Source organism: Schistocerca cancellata, chromosome 6, assembly GCF_023864275.1.
Source record: "Schistocerca cancellata isolate TAMUIC-IGC-003103 chromosome 6, iqSchCanc2.1, whole genome shotgun sequence".
NCBI lineage: Eukaryota > Metazoa > Arthropoda > Insecta > Orthoptera > Acrididae > Schistocerca > Schistocerca cancellata.
Window position 1 is genome coordinate 366,272,018 of NC_064631.1, and position 19,660 is coordinate 366,291,677.

Here is a 19,660-nt window from a genome sequence, read left to right on the forward strand (position 1 = left end):
TATAATTGCAATCTCTTACATAGTTTAAAAGAGAATTTGTGCGATTTATTTGTGTAACTAAAATTTAATGATACTTTCATAGTACTTCTGTAGAAAATCTCAAACTCTCTTTCCTGATAGTTAACTGCCACATTTTGCACCATGTAGTTATCTTGTCTCATTGTTTCTGCAACTCATTTTTGTACTCCGATGGCTTCGCTAGACGCTAAAAACACGGTTGCCCACGTTGCCTCATGCTTTACATTTAAGGATTCCATATTTAGTAACAGATATGTACGAATAACTCAACTTCTGCTTAATGTCATTCGCTGCAAACGTTTACATACATGGTCTTCCAAATTACCATTTTTTTATTCATCCACATCTTCATCTACATACATACTGCGTAAATCATCATATACTGCATGACGGAGGGTAAGTATTATCATTGACAGTCATCCATTTTCCATTTACACTCGCAAACTGAGCAAGAGAAAAACGACTATCTATATGCATCTGTACGAGCCCTAATTTCTCTTGCGCTGCATTTGTGGTCCTTATGCGAAGTGTGTGTTGGTGGCAGTAGAATCGTTCTGCTGTCAGCCACAATTCCGTTTCTCTTAATTTTCTCAACAGAATTTCGCGAAGAGAACATTGCCTTTTCTCCAGGAATTCCCATTTCATGCCCCGAAGTATCTCCGCAATACTTGCGTGTTGTTCCAACCTAACGGTAGTAAAGGGGCGTTCAAAAGAAACGAGCCGGAGGCATAATTACAGAAACCAGTACCTGTATGTTAGAAGTTTTGACCCTAGCTGTTGAAACACTTGTTCCACTGTGACACAAGGTAGTGAATGGTTGTCTCATAAAATTCCCGGGACTGCGATGTGAACCAGTTCAGCACGTACAGCCGGACGTCGTCGTCCGTGGTGAATCATTTGCCCTTCAGAGCCTTTTTAAGTGGACCAAAAATGGCGTAATCACAGGGAGAGAGGTCTGGACTGATGGACTGAATGGAGGGTGGCCGAGAACTCCCCATTTGAATTTCTGCAGGAGTGCCGCGACTGTGTCGGCCGTATGAGGCTTTCCACTGTCGTGGAGCAGAGCGACCCCACGGGTGATATTGCCTGGTCGTTTTGATTTGATCGTTTGGATACGGGTGGTCAAGGTTTGTGAGTAACGCTGGGCATTCACTGTTGTCCTGTGCTGCAGGAAGTGAATGAGAAGGGGTCAACTTGGTCAAAGAAGAACGTCAGCATAACCTTTCCTGCGCTCGTGTGGACGACGTACAACTGTACGTGCGGAACTGGTTCACATCGCAGCCCCGGGAATTTTATGAGACAACCATTCACCACCTTGTGCCACAGTGGGACAAATGTCTCGACAGCCGGGGAGAATACTTCTATCATACAGATACTGGTTTCTGTAATTATGTCTCCGGCTCGTTTCTTTTTGAACTCCCCTTATAAATCTACACTCCTGGAAATTGAAATAAGAACACCGTGAATTCATTGTCCCAGGAAGGGGAAACTTTATTGACACATTCCTGGGGTCAGATACATCACATGATCACACTGACAGAACCACACGCACATAGACACAGGCAACAGAGCATGCACAATGTCGGCACTAGTACAGTGTATATCCACCTTTCGCAGCAATGCAGGCTGCTATTCTCCCATGGAGACGATCGTAGAGATGCTGGATGTAGTCCTGTGGAACGGCTTGCCATGCCATTTCCACCTGGCGCCTCAGTTGGACCAGCGTTCGTGCTGGACGTGCAGATCGCGTGAGACGACGCTTCATCCAGTCCCAAACATGCTCAATGGGGTACAGATCCGGAGATCTTGCTGGCCAGGGTAGTTGACTTACACCTTCTAGAGCACGTTGGGTGGCACGGGATACATACGAACGTGCATTGTCCTGTTGGAACAGCAAGTTCCCTTGCCGGTCTAGGAATGGTAGAACGATGGGTTCGATGACGGTTTGGATGTACCGTGCACTATTCAGTGTCCACTCGACGATCACCAGTGGTGTACGGCCAGTGTAGGAGATCGCTCCCCACACCATGATGCCGGGTGTTGGCCCTGTGTGCCTCGGTCGTATGCATTCCTGATTGTGGCGCTCACCTGCACGGCGCCAAACACGCATACGACCATCATTGGCACCAAGGCAGAAGCGACTCTCATCGCTGAAGACGACACGTCTCCATTCGTCCCTCCATTCACGCCTGTCGCGACACCACTGGAGGCGGGCTGCACGATGTTGGGGCGTGAGCGGAAGACGGCCTAACGGTGTGCGGGACCGTAGCCCAGCTTCATGGAGACGGTTGCGAATGGTCCTCGCCGATACCCCAGAAGCAACAGTGTCCCTAATTTGCTGGGAAGTGGCGGTGCGGTCCCCTACGGCACTGCGTAGGATCCTACGGTCTTGGCGTGCATCCGCGCGTCGCTGCGGTCCGGTCCCAGGTCGACGGGCACGTGCACCTTACGCCGACCACTGGCGACAACATCGATGTACTGTGGAGACCTCACGCCCCACGTGTTGAGCAATTCGGCGGTACGTCCACCCGGCCTCCCGCATGCCCACTATACGCCCTCGCTCAAAGTCCGTCAACTGCACATACGGTTCACGTCCACGCTGTCGCAGCATGCTACCAGTGTTAAAGACTGCGATGGGGCTCCGTATGCCACGGCAAACTGGCTGACACTGACGGCGGCGGTGCACAAATGCTGCGCAGCTAGCGCCATTCGACGGCCAACACCGCGGTTCCTGGTGTGTCCGCTGTGCCGTGCGTGTGATCATTGCTTGTACAGCCCTGTCGCAGTGTCCGGAGCAAGTATGGTGGGTCTGACACACCGGTGTCAATGTGTTCTTTTTTCCATTTCCAGGAGTGTAGAAGCGCAGCTCTGAATTGCTTCGATGACTCGTTAGTGCGACTGGTGGGGATCCCAAACACTCGAGAAGTACTGAAGAATGGGTGTCCTCTACGCCATCTCCTTTACATATGACCTATACTTTCCTAGAATTCTCGGAGTAATCGACTATTCACCCTCCCTACTACTGACGTCATGTGCTCGTTTCATTTCATATTGCTTTGCGATATTACATCGAGATATTGAGTCGACGTGACTGCGTCATCCAGCACACCACTAATACTGTAACCGAACCGGACAGGACTGGTTTTCCTACTTATCTTTTTCTACATTTAGAGCAAGCTGCCATTCATCACACCAAATACAGGTTCTAAATCGCCCTGTATCCTCCTACAGTCACGCAACGCCAACACATTCCCGTACACTATACTATCATCAGTTAACAGTTGCAGGCTGCTGCTCCGCTCTCCGTGAGGTCGTTTATGGACTTGGAGAAAATAAGCGTTCCTCACACAATTTCTTGGATCATTCTTGACGATAACCTTGTCTCTGCTGAACACTCACCGTCCAGGACAACGTACAGGATTCTGTTGCTAACTTAAGAAGACTGGGAATCTGTTTCGAATATTCGTACCTTCGTTAACAATCTGCAGCGTGGTGCTGTGACAGGTATTTTCAGAGGTTCTAGGAATATGGAATATGCTTGTTGTCCTTCATTAGTTTGCATGATATCGAACGAGCAAAGGACAAGCTGAGTTTGGCATGAGTGACGCTTTCTAAACCTGTAGTTATTTCGGACAGATTTTTGTTAACTTGTATAATCTGTTTCTCTGGTATTTAGTCATTATCAATGCAACCTCCTTTTGCCCTTACCCATGTTTACAAAACTGGAATACATCTTTGGTAGCAGTTAACTCTTTTCCCCCTTATTTCAGTAATGCCACCTCTGTCTCACTTTTGTGTGATATATGACAGGGGGACCCATGGGAAATTTTCGCACTTTCATAGTATTAAATAATGACAGTGTCGGAAAAATTGTAGCCCTTGGGATATGGATAGTTGTGGGAATGAAGAGAAACCACCTGTAAAAAAAGAAGCGAAAGGCGTGAAATAATAATAATGAATTTATGATAAATCATTTCCATGTGTCAAGAAATGTGTTTTGCATTCGGACTGTTTGTCCCGGCTCTTAGAAGGGCAGAGATCAGGAACTGTCAGTAGGGCCAGATAGCCTGGAGATGGAGACAAACGTTTTCAGTAACAGTAAGCACGTTTGGGCATAGTAGCATTAGGTAAATCACAACTCAAGGCGACAGTGGCAAATATGTCTGCCGTCTGGAAAAGTACCAATATCGCTGTGTTCATTGGTATCGTCTATGACACTGCTATGTACAAATTATCTAGTTAATAAGTACTTTAACATAAATAAAATGGTATTTGTAATTACATAGTGTGGAAAGGTTGTCCCTTATTCAAAAAAAAATGGTCCAAATGGCTCTGAGCACTATGGGACTCAACTGCTGTGGTCATAAGTCCCCTAGAACTTAGAACTACTTAAACCTAACTAACCTAAGGACATCACACAACACCCAGCCATCACGAGGCAGAGAAAATCCCTGACCCCGCCGGGAACCGAACCCGGGAACCCGGGCGTGGGAAGCGAGAACGCTACCGCACGACCACGAGATGCGGGCTGTCCCTTATTCAGATTGATAAGTTAACATCGAGTAATATAGGTATGAAGCTGGGCATCAATGATGCCCTTTTACCCCTTTTACCTACGATAGTTAAAAGTTACTTGTTTGGTAAAATTTGCCACAAATAGTAAGCTTTATCGCAAAATCAGTATGCAATGTCAGAATCTGGTTAAAACAATTTTCTAACGATACCTCATTTATCCGATTAGTATGTGATAAGAAAAAGGGGTGTTGACTTGAAAAATGTACATTTATATTTTTAATCATCATACGCTAAATTATTTTCTGATATTCTTTACCAGCAGACAGATACAGTGTAAGAGGTATGTGCTGCCTGCGATATGTAAGCTATAAGAGAATCTGAGACCAAAGAGCAGTGTTGACTGCAATACGAACTGTGTAGCAATAGCAGTAAGTTGTTGCTAGCGAGCAGTCGCCTGTCTGCGCTTGTCAATCCTGTCTGGTGTATCATGTTGGCTGGGCTGGTCGCAGTGCAGCGATGCCGGAGCCTGAGTATTACTGTATAAAGTAAAAAAGCAGCCTCGCGCATATCTAGTAATATTATGTAAACTTACATGTAAATCTTTTAAGAATGTCCTAATAATAATCTTTGTCTAATTTCTAAGAAGCATTCATTTCAATTTAAAGAATTTAATATTTTTTTAATGCATGTTCATTCTGATTGTTGCAAAAGAAAAATCATTTGCTTCCTTTTATAAATAACAAATGTATAGGCCAGCATTGCACAGAGCTGTGCCAGAAAAGAGCTATTGCAAGAGCAGATAGTTGCCGACTTTATCGAGGTGAGAATTTTTGCTTTTTATTCAGAATGATCTTACAGGGCCATGACGCAGCACTGCTGTCGTCCAAATTTTACCAGGTTACTGAATTTATTTTTTATTACGAGGTTTAGGAATTTTTCTGTTTCGAGCTTATATTAAATCAGAAAAGAATTTTGTGGGTACATTAAATGGGAACCAATTTTGTTCAGAGGTTAAGTTTTTTTTGTGAGGTTACACAAAAATTAGAATCATTAACCAAATAATATTCATTTAAATTATTTCGTGTGGGGAGGTTACAACAGATAAACATAAAGAGATTTCAAATGTACAGGTTGTGACCTCCCGAATGACCAACTTGTGTTACAATACAAGCTTAAACAGAGCCATTCCAATAGCTTGCTTCGTACAGGAGAAGATGTCTGAAAGAGAGTGGTGCTAAGTCGCGCCCATCGCTGCTCCCGAGTTTGTCGCAGAGGGTGCTGCCCGCCTGGCGACCGTGACAGGACCCGATAGCCGTGGGAGCAGGTGCGGAGTTCAGTCCGGTGCCCCACGGCGCTGCACGCAACTGCTGACGCAAAAGGGTTGCCACGGGACGCACGCGAACCCCCGCTGCAGAGGGCGCCGTTTCCTGCCGAATATTAACGGCCCTCGGTGTCGGCTTATCCGGCGCTCTGGAGCTGAGATCGATGTCGCAGCTTGTGTCCCAGAGTCACGCGACCGCTGCCACAACTACACCACAGCCTATTTCCCTCCCAAGACCTATTAAATATTCACCGTGTTCCTTAAATACAGGCCTACTTGTAACTGTTAATAGAACGCAAAAATAGAAACCGGAACCAAGTGCTGTTGTGTTAGAATTTCGGATCGAATTCAGGGAACATGTGTTCATTCTTCTCGCTCTGTTATTCTTATTCAGGTTCTCTGCTATTATGTAATTCCCGAAAATTTTCGAAACAGTATCGTAAATAAGTTTTTGATCATTGCTGACGCACGTGAAACGAGATAGAGGTTGCTAAAATCTGGAGTATTTCTGAGAAATTTCGTAAACAACTATGCCATTTCTCACGTGAGATCTACAAGTCCAACATTTATTTTAAACCTGATATACCTGTTGATAATTTGATATACCTTACTTCATTAGTATGAATATTTTAATTTTTAAGAAATCTGTATTGTGCTAAAGTACAATTTAACTCTTGTGGTAAATGTGATAATAATAATTATTTTCTCTCAGTGAATAAACGAAAGTCAGTGTGGAATAAAACGGGCTTGTGAGATGACAAGGCGCTAAAAATGCCGCTACTCCAGAACTTAATTTTTAATTTCTAATTGATACTGTATTCACAGTGTTGCAATAAAAAATCAAATAGGTGTATGCAGGTGTAGGTATAGTGACTTAGGACTGAAGACTACAACAACAGTAGTTTATTCACGATGAAGTGTGCATCTTTGGCGCTACTGCAGACTGTTTATTTCTGTATGTAGACTTGAAAAGTTTTTCAGTTTCCTATTGCTTGTAATAATAAAACCACTTAGAAAACCAATGACCATTCTACTATTATCATTTTAGTATAACCATTACTATTTCACTACTAACACTGTAAATAGTGAACACAAACGCTATAAATATTATTTTTCAAATTTATACATGGTTGAGGATATCAACCAGTGTTGCCTGAAAAAAAGAGCCAAAATACGTTTAAGAAACCCTGTAGATAATTCAGCCTTATGTACGTTAGCGCATTAAATCAAACTATATTCGCTTAGAAACCTAATCAAATGTTAAAGACCTCATCTGATGAAAATATCGTCATCATTACACTCATATGTATTATTTTAAATGTTTCATACTGTTACAGGAAGGGATACACAGAAAATTTCTCTTTGCTTCTTGCTACATTCGAGCCAGTCTTTTTTCCTGTGTCTCAACGAACAGTCATTAACATAAAGCAAGACATTAAAATAGTTTCTACGTTGACGATGGCATGAGTGTTGTTAGTAACACAAACAAATTAGCTGTTACAAAGAAAACTTGATTAAGGGTTTTGTAAATGCTATTTGTGATAATTCTATGATTGTATTTTCACTGAGCTTCAAATAAATCAAATGTTTTGGTTCCCAAAATTCAAAAAATGTAATTTGAAGTGTTTAAGCAAGCGGTATAGTAACTTCCGATCTCAAATTACCTTATTTCTGGGCGGGTGAACTGTTACCTATCTTCCTGGGACATACGTAATTTTTCGTTTGCATAAGATGCGTTCAGTAAGAGAAAAGCCGGGGGCTGTAAAATGAAAATTGACAATGAAATTGTAATGTCACTGGCTGCAGATAAAGCTGTGGTCCCTATACCAGCACTGATGCCTCGAACTTGCCGCTAGATGGGCACGAGCGCACACCCAGGTGACTACAGGGCGACCGCGCGCAAGCGTCTAGAGACGTGCTGAAAACAGAAAAATGGAAACTTCGAAAGATCAAAAGACTAGAGAAGGAGTGCAAAGCATTTTCTGACAGCGGAATAAGGGCGGGGAAAGGAAGTTCGTCAAAAAACGGCAGAAGTGTACGGAGAGCGCTGCATCTCCATTATAAGGGTCAAGATGTGGCACAAGTGATTCGAGGGAAGACAAATGTTGGTGGCTCATGACCCACGATCTGGAACGCCAAATCGCACTACCGATACCACTGTCGGACATGTGGATGCCCTCATTGTTGAAGACTGGCGAGTTAAGGTGGCAGCCATTGCCCCAGAGGTCGGATTGAGCGGCGGACGTGCTACGGACATTCCGTGCTCTCCGTACACTTGCGCCATTCTGCGGCGAATCTCAGTTCCTTGCAGTCCTTCCGCTGTAAGGAAACACACCACATCCCTTTTCCATCCTTCTGAAGACTCAATTTCTCTTTTTTCAGCACTACTGAGTATAGTGAACGGTTGACAGGTGCTCGTGTACTCTCTGTCGTCACGTGGGTTTCCCTCTAGCGGCGAGTTTGGGATCTAATGCTCTTACAGGGACCACACCTCCTTCCGTAGATAATGTCATTGCGATCCCTCCAGCGGTTTTCATTTTGCAGCTTCCGGCTCCTCTGTTCTTGAATGCATCATATACAATACTTCTAGCGGTACAGAATTGGTATCTTTTTAACCAGTTCCGGCTATTGCATTTTGAGTTAACATTAATTTTTTTCCCGCGATTACGTCTGGGTTAATCAAGAGATCTTCTTTTAGTAATTGTCAAATTTTGCCTACTCCCGTACTCCAGTAAAAAGTTTGTTTGATCTCCCGTAATCTGATAGTATCATAAATCTTAGCTTCGAACTGAAGTTTATCCATCATTCTAACTAATTTTTGCAGAAAACTGACTCTTCTGGGCAATTTTGTACGTGTAGTAAGTTTGTAATCGTACTGCTCACCTTAGCCAGAGGGGCGCACCTTTTACTTGGCCGTTGGTTATCTCTACCCTGGATATAATACAGTTAGTTAACTGGGGAGAGACGAACGATATCGAGGGCGATTTAAACGCAATGTTACATAGAATGATCCCTGATAATGGGTTTGCATATATGAAAGGTCGAATTATATTTACAGCCATGAGCGTGTAAGAGCTAGAAAACGTGATTGATATTCGGAAATCAGTTCCAAAAGTATAGTGTAACTTAACCTGAACTGTTACTACTCGTCGGCCGCGGTGGCCGAGCGGTTCTAGGCGCTGCAGTCCCGAACCGCGCGACTGCTACGGTCGGAGGTTCGAATCCTACCTCGGGCATGGATGTGTGTGATGTCCTTAGGTTTAAGTAGTTCTAAGTTCTAGGGGACTGATGACCTCAGATGTTAAGTCCCATAGTGCTCTGAGCCATTTGAACAATTTTAACTGTTATTACTCAATATTTTCAAGATCAGTAATAATACATAGAAATAATAACAGTTTTAACCATGGTTGTATTGATCAGGGACCACGGTCACAATTATGAAGAAACCAATACGACCAACAGATGTTAGCTCCGCTACTAATTAAAAAGTTCGATCGCCGAAAATTAATTAAATTGTGATTAAGATTTCTTGTAAGGGAGTTTGCAAGCTGTTAGATTGTTGATATACGCTTTTGGATTCAGTCTGTCGTAAATGACATAGCATTACATATGGAATACACATTTTCAAGAACTAAACCGTCATTCATTTATTCTGTGTAAAGTGTGCACAACTTCCATACAATCTGCGTGCCCTAGTTGTTGCATGCGATACACAGCGCTTGCTTGAACCGCATGATAGCAGTACACACATGGCACAGTGGTCGTCCCATGTCCGCATCGGTCCTGACGGCGAGAGAGGGTGATGTAATTTATCGTTCCCAGTATCGGAAAGGGAGTTCCACGCCATAAATTTTCATTCACATCAACCCTCACGTCTCGTCCACAGAATTACAGCAGGGAACATGAAGACGTATAGTTTGCTACCCATTCTATGGCCGAGGGAGAAGAACTCTCGCAACTGTAAGTTATATTTATAACTATTGGAAGAGATTGATATCTCAAATGAACCTCTATAAAACGTCTTAAGAAAGAGAGCACAGGAAAGTATACGTGTGACTCACACCGCAGACTGTCGGTTTTATGTCACTTTAACCTTTTTATCTTTTTAAAGAAAAGTTATATTGTGTTGTAATTTAGTATTTACATTTTAGTCAAAAAATCACCATTGTTCTAAATGTTTACACAGTTTAATAGACAACTTCGAGGACTGCATCTACATCATTATTTCGAATTAGCTATAATTTTTAGAGTTGAGTTTTTATACATTGACGGGAAAAGTTCCGTCTCCTATAAGGAGCAGTGAGAGATAAACAAAAGTTATTCGGCGTGTTTCTACATCTGAAAGATTACGCCTATTCAAATTTCACGCCGTTTGCTTAAGAGTGGCGCTACAAATCAGATTGCTTTAAATACGCGCTGTAATGTCGTGTACATTAGTTACCTTTTAGAGTGGAGGCAGTGAGTTGATGTTAAACAAGAAAACCTTCAAGACGATGAAGATACCATTGTCAACAGCTCACTGAGTGTAATAGGACTACGAGAAGCTGTGTGTTCCTTCCGTGATAGTGCAAAAAATTTGGCAGGAATGTAGCCACTGTACAATATTGATGGCAGTAGCGGTCACGGAATGGTACGGTCGCAAGAAGACCAGACATCGGACGGTCACGTGACTCCCGCGATGGAAAGCCGTCTTGTAAGGTGTATGGTTGAGGCGCATCATACTGCACGGTCTGCAATCCGAGCAGCAGTTGGCACCACAGTGACGCAAAGAAACTTTGATAATCTGTTACGTCAAGGACAGCTCCGAGCCAGACGCCCTGTAACATGGATTCCACTGGCTCCAAACCACGGGCGTTTGCAACGTCGGTGGTGTCAAGCGAGACTCATTGGAAAGCGTAGTGGAAGCTTGTGTTTACTGATGAAAGCTGGTTCTGCCTCGGTGACAGTTCAAAAATGGTTCAAATGGCTCTGAGCACTATGCGACTTAACTTCTGAGGTCATCAGTCGCCTAGAACTTAGAACTAATTAAACCTAACTAACCTAAGGACATCACACACAGCCATGCCCGAGGCAGGATTCGAACCTGCGACCGGAGCGGTCGCTCGGCTCCAGACTGTAGCGCCTGGAACCGCACGGCCACTCCGGCCGGCTCGGTGACAGTGACGGGCGCGAGTTGGTTAGAAGGAAGTCAGATGAGAGCCTGCAACCAACGTGTCTGCGGCCTAGCCACAGTAGAGTTATGATCTGGAGTGCGATTTCCTGTGACACTAGGAGCACTCTCGTGGTTAGCTCACGCACACTGGCTGCACATTTGTACGTAAATCTGGTGATTCGACCTGTTGTGCCGCTATTCATGAACAGGATTGCAGGGAATGTTTTCCAGCAGGATAATTCTCGCCCACATACTGCTGTTGTTATCCAACTTATTTTACAGAATGTCGACATGTTGCCTTGGTCTGCTCCAAACCCATAAACTGACATCCGGCATCTGTACGACACAGTACACGCACGTTTGCATGCTTCCATACAACATTCTGGCGGTTACACCAGTAAGAAATGTATCAACATTTCACATTAGCAATGTCTTTTCTCGCGTTACTCATTTAAATATGTTACATAGTGCGGCAGCGCGGTTCCCTCCGTCGCTTTAGTGCGTACCTGCACCTACCTGTGAACATTGTCTCAGCATATCATCAGTAGGGAAGCCGAGTGAAACCTACTGTACTTCGTCGTGAACCAGGTTGCAATTAAAGTCACTAATCTACGTTTCGGGAGAAAGTTTTCACACGAAATGAAAGGTTGAAAATTTTGTCCTTAATTAATATATTCTGAAACTTAGGTGAACAAGTATCACTGCCTAGCCCGTGCTAGTCTTAACACAGTCACTCACGATCTCTTTCACTCACGTTATCAAGTTTATGATGTTGAATTTCCCGAAAACGTAATAGCTACAAAAATATGGATTATTTTTGATTGAGAATGCTCGACAAATATTAAGTCTGTCGATATCTAATGCAGTCACAGTTTTTAGCCACCGACCTGCTCAGTACGCCACGAGGAATTAATGTCTTTTCTCATCACAAAATTCACTTAAAAATTCCGAAATTTCTACACACCCATCGAAATAATTGTGCCGTCACTTTACAACACTTTTGATGTATGAAACACTGCTAGATCCGGCAACTTATCATTTCCATCGGAACTACTACTACACACGCCCGAACTGTTTCATGGCTAGGCTGCGACTCCTCTCTACTCTCTAGAATACTCCGTCTTCTCTACCAGCAGAGAATGGCGCGCGAAGAATATTGCTTTACCATTGGTCAGTTTACTCAACAGCCAATAGCAAAACAACATTCTCCCGCGTCAGTCCGCGCTTTTCATCAATAACCAATCGCAAAAGAGTAAACCTAACGACTGCACTTTTTACCGACGTGGTTATCTAATATGCCGAGGTTTTGTTTATAAAGTTATTTAGTATTGTTATTTATACCTGAATTAACTTTCCCTTTACCATAAATTTACTTCACAAATCTATTCTACAAAAATCCCCTTTGTCCACATCCATACTTCTTCGAAATGTTCCCACACTAAATTCCACAACATAACTCGTTAAACAATTATCTTCATATTAACCTTAAACCACACTCACGCACCATTGATACTGCTAAAACACATTTATAACATTTTACATACACAAAAATACATAATAAAACTTTATGAGAATATTATAACAGTTTATGAAAAACATTCTATTACTTTACTGCACCCTAGTGGGCACAATCTAAACTAAATGACAGTCCCCTATCCAACACTGTCCTCTATCGGCTGATACATAAACTACGTGCGCGTCCAGTCTCGCGTCACCATCTGTCCCTATCCAGCTCTGAGACACATCTGCCACTTAACCGCTTCCAAGGCAGGATTGGCATATGGCGCTACGCCTCACTAGACAAATGTATTCCTGAAATTTCTTATTTTACATTAATTATTTGTAGGTGTGGAGATTTTTCCGTCGATGTACTTCTTGCTGCATTAGCAGTAGTATTTTGATGTGGTTTTTGGGCGCAAAACTTCTATGGTCATTAGCGCAGTAGTATTTTGAAAACGTATTACAGTCTAATTTTCACAGAATTTTAAAACGCATTATGGTATTGCATATAGCTCCTTCATTTCTCAATCTCTCCGCAAGTCTGTGGTAGAGGCACCAGATGGTACATGGGATCTTTCCTGTAATATAAGGGACGATCAAAAAGTTTCATTTCGGAGGGCTGTACAGTCCAGAATCGGTATGCCAATAAGGCAAAATCGCCGTGAGCATTGTGATAATCATCCTATCGATGCACCAGATTGAAGATGCTAGTTTGGTAAAACACCGTGTCCTGTTGCGTGAAAAAGTCCATAATTGCCTGCTGCACATCCTCATCCGCCGGCTTTCCAAGGCCTTTTCTAAGAGACGGAAGGCGTGATGGGGAGAGATCAGGACACTAGGGTGGGTACCCGAGTGTCTCTCACTGAGTTGGCATAATTTCTGCGATGAATGGACGTGCGTTGTCATGGACCAGCAGCACCCGTTGCCGCGCCATTTCACAACCGTTGTTTTCGACTAACATACACATTCTTCATTCCTCGATGGCTGTCTACCGATGTTTGTCCTTCGACAGCCAACAAAAGATTAACTGCACGTTAGTCCTGTTTGGACGTGTTTGGAAACAACGTCGCCATTGTTCACGTTCCCGTATTTACGGCACGGAGTTACGCAGGACATGAATGCCACGACTGACACTTGCCTACATGTCGGCGGTTATATACCCGCATCGGAGTCGTGCTACATTGCATATACGATGCAGCATCACCCTCAAAAGGGAACTTTATAATCGTCCCTTATAATGTGCACACCGTGCACCTTCAGCTATTTGTTAGAACGCTGCTGTCGACATCTAAACGCTGCAGTGTTATCTTGTCGATCGGTACGACTACGTAACCGTAAAGGAGTACTACATTTGTAGCGAAGACGAAGAGACGATATTTACAGTAAACCGCTGCAGTTTTGAGAATTAACAAATTTTTTAAACGGATCACTCTCATGTGGTGATTTAAAGCGGTGACTTCATTGACTACTTTGCAAAGGTGTGCAACATATATCCTTCAACAGGGAACTTTTCACCACGCTTATACCTTCACTTTCACATCATTTTCATTTTGTGCAAACTTCTTTCAATTTTCTTCATTACTATTTGCACATTTAATGTAACGCGTCAATGATTAGGCCCTGCGCCTGACTCAAACTTATGATTCAGTTGTTTGGTTATAATGGCAGTAAACACCAGAGTCACAGCAAACACAGTAGGATGGAAAACAAGTGTCTACTCCAGCAGCAAGCAGCAAGGAAAAGAATTACCTGATGCACGTGGGCTTCTACTCAAAATCCAGCAGCTCCCGTTCCATGTCCTACACGTTTGTCAGGGGACTTTAGACACGTCCTTGTATCATCAAATAGTTTTCCTATATTTCTTACAGCACACGTTACATTTCGAACACTTCTTAAGAAGGACCAGCCGTGCGAGGCAGTGCACTGATTTAATCGTTGCAATCGCACTGATGGCAAGGGGGTGGGGAGAGGGGCGAGAGATTTAAATCCACATCCAAGATATATGTTATTCATCATTAAATTCACCAAGGCAAATGCTGGTATGTTTCATTTGAAATGGACACCGACGATTTTCATCCACAAGGACCTCATTGTCAACGGAACATTAAAAGCTAAATTTTTTTTCTGAACTGGAGACTGGCAGACTTACTCTGAACCGGAGAGTTTGTTCCATTTGACTGACTCAGCTATAACCATGCACGTCCAGGGCAGCAGCACGGAACTGCGACTACCCTCGTCAAAAATAAACTGTTTTACTTTGTGCGGGAACAAAGGAACGATGTCAGGCGAGTTACAGTTTCTGTCAACACAAAACCAGCCTCGGGCGCAAACAGGTGCACAGTCGTTTGCGGTTTAACTTGGGCGTGCCTCGCGCTTCGTAAGGGGATACCTGTCCTTCGTGTCGTCACAGGCGGGCCGGGGGCTGCCGGATTTGCAAAGCGACTGTGGCGGGGGAGCAGAGTGCGCCGCGTTCGGCTCTCCATTATTCACACAGCAGCCCTGGAGATCACTTTGTGCTCCGTGTCCACTCTCCTCCCCATTTCACTTGTTACTCCAGACCCACTAAGAGCAACAAGAGCGCGAATGGTGCAACTTGTGCTTTAACACGCTCTCTCTCGCTGTGTGATTTTGTGTGTGTGTGTGAGAGAGAGAGAGAGAGAGAGATAGAGAAGAGAGAGAATGTGAGAAAGAAATAGAGGGGGGGGGGGGGGGCGTTGTTGACTCATGCTCATAAAAAACAGAGCACCTTGGACTACTAGAGACAAGACATTCATAATTATAGGACATCTACATTAGTATGTTCGGCAAAAATGATTAGCATTTGAGCCACGTTGGCCTGCGCGTTCAAGGTTAACATAGATATCGCTGCGCAACATCACCTACCGATAAAATGTACCTGCGGCTCTCGTTGTCGCTATTAACCGAAGGTAACGGATCAGTGTGACTCGAACAGACGCGCAGGATGCCTCGCAGACGTATCCGCGAACCGTACCGACAAATCAGTGAGTTTGAAAGAGAATGTGATGCATCCATCCGGGAAACAGCTGCTCGTGTAGGACCAAGTGTTTCAGCAGTGCAGTGAGTGTGTACATAATGGTTCACTGAAGGCCATAGAACACGACGATATGAGTCCGGTCACACCACCCAGACCACCCCCTGAGAAGATCGACACCTCATCCGAATGCCATTGCATGACAGATCTATGTCCTCCTCGGCTGTGGCGCAAGAGTGGAACAGTGTAACACTTCGTACACTATCAGGGGTGACAGTCCGTCGCTGTTTAATATGGCATGAGTTACGTGCACGTCTCCGCTTCTCTGCCTACCTTTAACGAATGTGCAGAAATATGCTAGATGGCAATGGCTTTTGGAACGACGTCACTGGGGACGCGAATGGCATAAGATAGCGTTTCCGGACGAATCCAGGTCATGTTTGAAGATGATGGCGGCATTTTGGTTCCCCACACGCAGGGGGAGGGGGGGGGGGGGAGGCGGCATCACAGTGGCTGAATTTCCAGAAATACTGCGCCAGCTCAAGCTCTTATGGTGTAGGTTGCTACTGTGTACAACCACAATTCACAGTTGGTGCTTGTCCAGGTCACTGTGACCAATGTGACTTACATGAATGTCATCCAGCAATCTGTAGCAATATCCTTTCTGCGCAACACTCCAGACGCCGTTTTCGAGCAAGACAGTGCACGACCACATGTTGCTGCATGAACACGTGACTTCTTGGTGTCACTGGATGTCAGCCTTTTGCCCTGGCCCGCCGTGCCACCAGACTTGTCGCCAATCGAAAATGTGTGGAATACGGTGAAATGACGGATTCAGAGCTGTGACCCAGTGCCAACCTCCACAGGTGAACTTCAGAACCAGGTGGATGCAGCACAGTTGGCTATACAACAGCACGCAATTCGCGCCTTGTACGCGTTGATACCATGACGCGTGGAACAAACAATCAGGGCCCATGGTGGATCTTGTGCCTACCAGGCAACAGGACACATGCTGAAACGAGGTGACTTTAATACTAATCGTTTCTGCAGAACACATTGATGTACATGTCCTGTGAATATGAACGCCGTATATCTAGTCATTCAAGGTGTTCTGTTTTTTTTCTGAACATAAGTTTTCCTTCTAGAACTGTGCAAGGACAGTTGAGATTCTGTGAAGCATCAGTGCAACTGCAAATGTCGTTCATTAGGAAAGACATGAGATTATTAATTAAGAGCGTCACGTTTCAGTCTTTAGACGGCAGCTTTTTATAGATTACAGTGCTTTGTCCGTCAGGAGACTTCAACGATATTGTGTTGAAAAAATATTTTTTGTATGGTTTTGACAACGAAAGAGTTGCCAATCCACGATCCGATGAAGCTCTTGCGCAACAGTTGACTACTACTACTACTGGTCAGGCTGACGACCAATTAAATACATTCTCAGAGGAGGTGATTTTTCAACGCTATCGTAATTACGTGCTGTACTAAATTCCAAGTGAAAAATTCTCCAAAGCAGTTATCAACAGCCTAAAACAGGATCGAGAATTGGTCTGTACCAACGCTGCGACACAGTCGTGGATTACATCAGTGATCCATGAAGTGCAGAATAAATTTCCGTCAGTGGTAACAAAACTTTTGATCCTTTTTAGACTACGGGTTTCAGCCAGCAATGAGCATCTTCAAATCTATTTTGTAACGTGTCCTAATATATAGTAAAGCCATAGTGTCATCGTCACAAAATATACACAAAATTAGCGTAGCATCGTCGTCCATATTTAAAATGTGGTTTTAAGTAGGCCACATTTCCGGAAGAGTTATACTGTCAATAGCGTTATTGCATTAGGACGTGTTATAAACAGATCTGAAGATGGTCAAGCTTAAGGACCAAGAGTTTTGTGATCATTGACGGAAATAAAATAAATTGTTCTGTAGATAATAAGTGATGATACCTCACAACAAGAGTTGAGATAATTTTAAAGAAAAACACATGGAAAGTGGGCCCTTATATTTCGTCATTTGTTGTTTTTATGGAATACACTTTACTGATGAACAACAATTACTATAATTACAATTTAAAAACCTTGTTAAAAGTATATCGACACTCATAATAATTTAAAGAACTTGAACAGGGTCAATTCATTAATAACAGAATTTAACAATTTATACTGTTAAGAACAGCGCTTGAAATCAGGAATATACAGTTCTCAAATGCAAGTAAGAAGTCACACCAACTAGGTGTGGCTGCAAACGAGTTCAACCAAGAGTTTTATCAGTAAAATAAACTACGAATGACTGCCACTAAACGTATTACAGTTCTCAAGCATGGATAATACGTTAAACAAAAGACAACGCCCACCCAAAATGCAGAAAGGATAACAAGTCACGCTACTGATTGTGGCTGTTGGAAAGCCCTTAACAATCGAAAGCCTTAATAAAATCCCTTAAGCAATAAATTACACAGTCCCCAAATGTACAAACAATGCTGGGAAGGCATACAATTTAAACTGTGACTCCCAGCTGGTACACACCAGGAGAAAACATTGACAATGACTTAAATAAATGTATAATCCCCCAAAATACAATATAAGCTGGGAAAATGTGCAATTTAAATCTGACTCCCAACTGTTACACGCCAGCAAACTTATTGACAATGATCCTTAAATAAATGTACAATCCCCCCTCCCCCAAAATACAAGATATCCTGGGAAGACATGCAATTTAAATGTGACCCCCCACTGGTTCGCACCATCGGAAGCACTGACAATGGCTCTTAAATAAACATACAATCCCACTCCCCTCCCCCCCCCCCCCCAAAATACAAGATGAGCTGAAAAGACAGAAAATTTAAATGTGACTCCCAACTGGTACACGCAAGCGGAAACATTGATAATGACCCTTGAATAAATATACAATAACGCAAAATACAAGATAAGGTGGCAAATACAGAAGGCGGCTATCACAGCCAAGAGGCAACAAGCAGGCAAGTTTTACAATGAGTGGAGGTAGCTAATGGCTATGGATAGAAAGCGAAAACTCAACAGTTTATATGCATAAGTAAATGGCTTTAAAACAGACACGCTCCAGAATTAACAATAAGGGTGCAAGGTTTAAACGAGTAGTTACTGAGTAGGTATAGTGACGAGGAAATTCGGGCTTTCAGAAAACGCTTCAAAGTGTATGTGCTTACTCAATTCATAATTTCCGATTAATTGGCAACAGGCTGACAGAAGTGTCGCCGCAGGAGAAAGAAAACATATATATGTGCTCTAGGAAACAGGATTGCGTCGTCTGCTGCCAAAATTATACTGCCAACACACATCAGAAGAGGACAGCTTACAGACGGGAATATTTAGGATGCAGGCAATATTAACTTATTGCGGAAGCAACTACACGTACAAATTACAAGTTAAAAACTCCTTAAAATTACTTGAAAATTACAAGGCAAAATATCAGCGCTGCAAATCCAAATACTATGGACATACTCAACTATAACGTAGAAGTAAATATCCTCGGAGTAGTGAAGCAACTTAAATCACTTATTAAAGCAAGTCTTCTGGTCCAGACTTATGCCAATTAGGTTCCTTTCAGAGTATGCTGATGCATTAGCTCCCTACGTAACAATTATATACAACCGTTCGCTCGACGAAAGATCCGTGCCCAGAGACTGGAATGTTGTACAGGTCACACCAATATTCAAGAAAGGTAGTAGGAGTAATCCACTAAATTACAGGCCTATATCGTTAACGTCGATATGTAGCAAGATTTTAGAAAATATATTGTGTTCGAACAATATGAATTACCTCGAAGAAAACTGTCTATTGACACACAGTCACAGGGGTTTAGAAAACATCGTTCCTGTGCAACACAACTAGCTCTTTATTCACATTAAGTGTTGAGTGCTATTGACAAGGAATTTCAGATCGATTCCGCATTTCTGGATTTCCGGGAGGCTTTTGACACTGTACCACACAAGCGGCTCGTAGTTAAATTGCGTGTTTATGGAATATCGTCTCAGTTATGTGACTGGATTTGCGATTTTCTGTCAGAGAGGTCACAGTTCGTAGTAATTGACGGAAAGTCATCTAGTAAAACAGAAGTGATTTCTGGCGTTCCCCAAAGTAGTGTTATAGGCCCTTTGCTGTTCCTTATCTATATAAACGAT

General features: G+C 43.3%; 1 protein-coding gene across 1 annotated transcript in view; it reads left to right on the forward strand.

Moving 5' to 3' along the window:
• Nucleotides 1-19,660, forward strand: part of LOC126190917 (uncharacterized) — a 481,361-nt gene that overhangs the window by 195,492 nt on the left and 266,209 nt on the right. The gene's annotated exons all lie outside the window — the stretch shown is intronic.